Below are 6,605 nucleotides of genomic sequence, written 5' to 3' on the forward strand. Positions count from 1 at the left end.
GCCCACAATACTTTGTATTGTAAAGTTTTAAATGCATTGTGAGCCATTGATTTTTCATATTTTGAAAAACATGTTCTATATGTCATAAAGTCCAGGGGTAAAACATATATATTACTAAATAAATTATAAAAAATAAAAATATGAGGTATGATCGATAAGATGTTCAAGTCACTCTTCCCGTATCCTCATAAATACACACACAAAATATGGTTACCTCGATGACTCATCGAAAATGAGATAGTTTGCAAAGGTAAGATTATTTTGAGCGTGACATCTTTGAATCATGAGAAAGAGAGAACCCTTTTCATAAAACCCCACAAAGCATATTTCTAAGTACTTTTGGCCAAAAATTCAGATTTTGCTATATTTGGTTTTCAAAATGACATTTGAATATTTTTATAAAAAACTAAGAGATTTTCAGCTTTTTGACCAAATAACGTATGAGTGAAAAGTTATGAGCAAAACAAGTTTTGTTTTGGGAAAATGATTTTGAAAAATAAGGTCCACTTGAATGCATTTTTGACCAAGCAAATGGCCAAGTTTAATTGTTCGCCCAAAACAAATTTTGAAAAGGATGTCAACTTTCAAATGCACATTGATTGATGCATGATTGCAAAGTTATGGCCAAAACACCCAAAGCCTATTGGGTGCTAGATACATGTACTTGCCGACACAACATGTCAGCAAGCTTGCTTATTTGGAGTGCTTTGGCCATTTTATGAGTGATATGGCCTTTTTTTATGAGGGGTCCAACCCCCATTTTCTTCTCATCTTCTTCAATTCTTCACAAAATCCTCTCAAGAGCTTTTTAAAGCTCGCAGGTCCCTTCGATTGCCCCTTTTCTTATGTGAGAATTGTCTCTTTGCAAAATTTATCACTTTTTCAAAAAAATTGTGGGTTTTGAGATTTTAGGAGAGAAAACTCCTCTTGGTTCCCAAATCTCTCTCTCTCTCTCTCTCTCTCTCTCTCTCTCCTTGGAGTGCTACTCAACTTACGCAACCTTTGACATCTGAGGAGGGAGCACTGATGTAATTTTTTATTTTCTTTCTAATTTCTATCATGAATTTCATTTCTTGCATTGTTGGAAATCTTTTTATTAAGATTTCATATTTTTCTCAAGAAACCTCTTTTTATTTTGGATTTTTCAATCCAAGATTCATTTTCTTACATGAAAAAAAACCCTTCTCATTAGGCCATCATACAAACAGGGTTGAGACGTTTCTATTATGGTGGATTGTTGTGAGGAAGGGGCTAGGGTTTTCAAGAAACCTGAATAAGTTTCTCTCCCTCTCTTGTGCTTTCTTTCCTTACTTTAATTGTCTTCAGAAATTTAGATTGTTTGTATATGTTCTAATTGAGAACACATATTCTTGGATTGGGTTTTGCTTGGATGGATCTATCATCTAAGCTTATCTCATAGGTGCATTTTCCAAATTTCAAGAAAGCTTAAAAAAGTATTTTTTCAAGTAAAGATCTTAACCTTGATTGAGTTATCCCTTGCTACTTGGGAAGGAAATACTCAATCTCATACTGAGCCTGGAAAATCTTATTACCATTTGAAAATAGAGGTGAGTTTTACAAAAAAAAATTGAAAAAATATTAAAAAATTCTTTAAAAACCCTTAGTGATTTTTTCCATCAACAAATATTTAGGGATCATGATTGAACACACTCTCTTCTCTTGTTAAGAACTTTCCAAAAAGATTATTTCTTAAGAATTCTTGAATCTTGAGCACCTTTCCCACATACGCACATTACTAGAGATCTGTCTGACGTCTGACATGTAGATCTTAGGATTTGAATCTTTAACCCCAAGCAATGTCATAAATTGTGTAAAACAATGTTTGTTATGTGTGTGCTCTCTCTTTTTATCCTCTCTATCTCTTTAGGATTTAGAGTCACTCTGATTTTTGTGTGAAAATAGTTTTTAAACTTTCTTGTCCCACTTCTTGTATTGCAAGATCCCCTACCACATACCAAGAGTCCTTAGCTTGGATATATAGATCCGTACTCATGAATTGTCGGTGTCCCTTATTGCACATACCAAGAGTCTATAAAGATAGATCTAAATCCAATTGATTAAGCTTTGAATTCTCACCAAGCTGGTCCACATGTTGAGATGAATCCAACTATTGTGAAGGCCAACTCCAATCAAGACTCTTACCTGGGTGACATCTTGAAAAGTCCACATATAGAAAGAAGTCCAAAGTTAGTAAGTTCCCACATTGAAAAGAAATCTTGTAACATGGGTTTGAAGATTCTTAATTGTAATTAAAAATCTAATGAGATTGAGAAACCTACTATTGTTGAAAAACCTTGGAATAAGGAAGTTTTAAATAATCTAAAATTTTTATTCCCTATTGTACCTGGGTAACTCTAAAGGAGATTATAAAAATAACCTCTCTCTCTCTATATGGGAAAAACATGAGAAAGAGAGATCCATAGTGTATGTAGGTCACGTTTTTTACTGAATCACTCTAAATCTTGTGTCTTTTGTGTGGTTTGTTCATCTTCTTTATGTGATTCATGCTTTTACAAAGCCTTTAGCTTGGGTATATTGTGAATAGCTTGGATGAAAATCGTAACCTTTGAACTCCGAAGAAGCTTGATTGATAAAAATTTGATTATGACACCCAAGATTTTTAAAAGTTGTGTGCAAGTTATACCTGTTTGAAACCTTGGTTGTTGTCCTAAACTACATGTAGAGTTAGGAAGGGCATTGACGTTATAAATGAGGAGTTTGACTTGGAAGAGGAAATGCAGAGTTGGACCTCATCTAGGGTACTTATCAGGGCTCAACAAGCCAAGATGATTCAAGAGTTACCCCTAGAAGATAAAAGAGGTCTATTCAACCCCGAAGAGGAAAAAAAAGAGAGTGAAGATGAGGCTTCAGAGAAAACACCTGAGAAGAGTAAAACCCAAGAAAAAGAGATAAAAGGGAAAGAAATTGCAAGATATTGGGAAGCGAACAATGAAGATGAGAAAGCAAGCCCAATAAAACCAATTAATAAGACCTCATGAGAGAAATGATAATAAAGGTCCTAGAAACCATAATGAAGAGAAAACTTGCTACCCCAAGAAGAAAGAATCCCCAAAAAAGAAACCCAGGAAAGTCAAGGGAAGGGGATATTATCAAGATATGGATTATCCTAGAAAAATAAAAACCAATGAGGTAAAGAGTCAAAAGAGTTATGAAAGTTTAGATGAAGGGGAATATTATCCCAAGAAAATGAAACTCAAAGAGGTTAAAAGTAGGAAAGACTATGAAAGATCGGATAAAGATGGTTATCCTAAGAAAATGAAGTCCACGGAGACAAGGAACAAGTCTATGAAGTTTTAGATGAAGAAAAATGATATTATCCCAAGAAATTGAAGACTAAAAAATATGAAGATTAGAGACTGAGGAGAAAAAGACCTAAGAAATGTTATGATAAATCTAAGGAGGAAGAAGAATATTATTCCAAGGAGAAAATCCACCCCAAGTATTATCAAGAAGAGTGTCAACCAAAAGGAAGAAAAATAACTAAGAAATATAAAGACTCATATGATAAAGAGTACATCCCTAAAAAAAAAGTCTCGCGAGGGATATGAAAGATGTGAAAAAGGATGTACAAGAAGGGTACCAAGACTACACCTCAAATGAAGAACTTCTTAGGAAGGTCAGATATCTTAAAAGGGTAGAAGAGCCATGGAAAGATAAGAAAAAGATGGTGAAAAGAAAACTCAAATACGAGAAAACTTCTTTAAAGTTGGAGACATAGTATATTCCCAAGGTGAAAAGAATTCCCGAACCCAAGAAAAGAGAAGAGCAAAAAAAAAAGAAAGAAAGAATCCTCTAGAAATTGGAATAAAAATGGTCAGCCAAGGAAGAAGAAAAGATCTTTGAAGTGAAAATCCCCCAGAAAGAAGAGTTAACCACTTCAGTACAGAACTTGCAGATCCAAGAACTCCATAATACAGTGAAGCAGTTGACCATTCCAATGAAGAATCAAGGTGAGAAGAAAGAATATGATACTAAAGACTTTTTGCTCCAAGGCGAGGAGGATACAGCTAAGGCTCCCAAAAAGTTTATAAAATTTAATGGAACTGTAACCCATTCTCTCACATGACAATGTTTGCCGATGAGTGTGAAAAGCATCCTAATAATGATCCTCTTATAATAAGATAGTTTTCAAGAAGCTTCGATGAAGATACACTAACCTGGTTGTCTATAGTGGACCTTCAAAGAATCATAACTTTTAAAGAGCTGACCAATGCCTTCATTGAAAGGTTCTGTTGTAACTTTGAAACCTTGCCAACCATTAGCCACATGTATAAAACCAAGCAAAAGTAAAACGAGAGTGCCTTTGAGTTCATTCACGGATGGAGAACAATCTTTAATAGGATGACAAATCCTATTTTTAGGAAAAAATTGTTCTCACCATTATCTTGGACAACATTGCACAACCCTTGAAGAGTTTGATAAGTACAATCCAAGCTAACACCTTTAAAGAATTGATCAAACGAGCCAAGTGGATCAAGATAGGAATAAAAAGAGGTCTTTACGAAGGGATCATCATAAAGCCAAGATCAAACAAAGAAAGAAACTATAAGAAGAAAGAGAACTACAAGAAATATCATGTTCATATTGTCAAGTACAATAACAAGAAAGACAACAAAGAATAAAAAACCAAAAGGAGAAAGAAGGGATCAAGAACAAAACTAGATTCAACTAAGGCAGACTTGTCAGACCAAAATAGAATATACAAAGAGAGGGCATGAATATATTGATCCAGTCAGGTGTATTGAGGCTTCTACCAATTCCAGATCTACTAATCATGAAAGGCAGAGATCCAAGCAAGTTATGTAAGTACCATTGTCTAGCCGAACATGACACTGAGGAATGTATGACCTTAAGGGTATGTTTGATGTATTGCCCATAGTTGGATGAAATGAACAAAAAGAATGGAACAAAACATTGGTTTTGTTTGTTCTGTAACAACGGTTCCAAGTCCAACGTTTGTTTGGACCGTACTCAAATGCTATGTTCTAAATGTTTGTTGTTTGACGATAATGTGCGGACAACTTGGACAGTCATGGATAATGGGTCGAATTACTTTGTTTTGGATCGTATGAGCCAATTCATTCACCATTTTATATGTTTTAACAAGTTTATTATTTTTTTTTGCCCGGATATGGATCTAATTATAAAATTATATCTACAAACATGATTTTTTGCACCAAATATGGATCTCGAATGAGATTTTTGCCCTGAATATGGATTTTTGCTCCAAATAAGGATCTCAAATTGGATTTTTGTCCTGACTTTATTCTTTAACTAAAAACATAACCAGGCACATAAGGGCTCTTTAAATGGATACAACATATGCTCCAGAGTAGATACTGTTGTTGTTCTTTGTTAGATCTGCTCAATACGGTAGCAAGATTCACTCAAGTGGGGGAAATACAATTTTTACTACCAGGGAATTGGGATGGCATTTGTATAACTGTATTATTAGATGCAACTTCTACCTCTACTTGAGAACACTTATTTTAGATATGTGTGGCAAGCATTGAGCTTACCTATTCTTCACTACGGTTATCTTCGCATGAGCTCATATTCGTAATATAAGTAATATATTTGAGCACATGAACACTAAAAAGTATATTAATCGTGTCACTTATCCCAACGCTTGCAGATGGGTTGTTCAAGCACATATAGTTTGATTTGTGTGCATAATGAGGAAACCCTATTTGCAAGCGCTCTACCAGTGACATCAATGCATTTTCAAAAGATCCCTTGATACCATCATAGTGCAAAAGCTACTATTTTGTCTTCTGAGTATGAAATTATTGGCAAAGTTTTTTCACCAGAGAACTTAGAATATGTGGCATTCAACATGAAAATCTTGACAAAAGAATTGCAAGAAAACACCACATGATGGTATCACAATATTTTAAATGCATTTTTTTATCAAAACCCTTTAAAAATAAAATGTCAAAAAATATGATATTTGTGAGATATATATACATATATAAATGCAATTCAAAAAAAGAAAAGGAAAAGCAGTTTGCAGAAGCAGTTGCTCATAATTTTATATGGAAATGTATTGGTCAAATACGTAACAATTGTCATTTGCCAGTGATAATGTTTTCATGAGCCAGTTTTGTTGGTTTGATATCATATTATTTGTGTGATTTGACTGCTCCGGTGATAAATTATCCTAGAAATGTGTATTTTTGCAAAATATGTGAATTAGGCACCATATAGAGACAAATCCAGGAACTTCCAAACACTTTGATCCTCAATAACCATGAGATGCATAATTCAGCACTAGAAAAGAAAAAAAGAAAATAGAGCAAAGGGCAACAACACAATGGCCTTCTAAAAATACCAGATTGTTTCAAAGAAGAGAATAACAAATTCTGGAGATATCATGAACCGTGCACGTTTAAAATGAAGGATTATGAAATGAATAATTTTCATTAATTAGATGAAGGATAAAATCTATACAAATGGAAATGATCAACTTCTCAATAACTTGGGAGCTCAAAACAGATAAATCTTCAAACCACTATTTGAGGTGATTTTCAACAACATAGAAATCATGATTTTCTGTAGGATTC

Source organism: Nuphar pumila, chromosome 4, assembly GCF_984573655.1.
Source record: "Nuphar pumila chromosome 4, dmNupPumi1.hap1.1, whole genome shotgun sequence".
Classification (NCBI taxonomy): domain Eukaryota; kingdom Viridiplantae; phylum Streptophyta; class Magnoliopsida; order Nymphaeales; family Nymphaeaceae; genus Nuphar; species Nuphar pumila.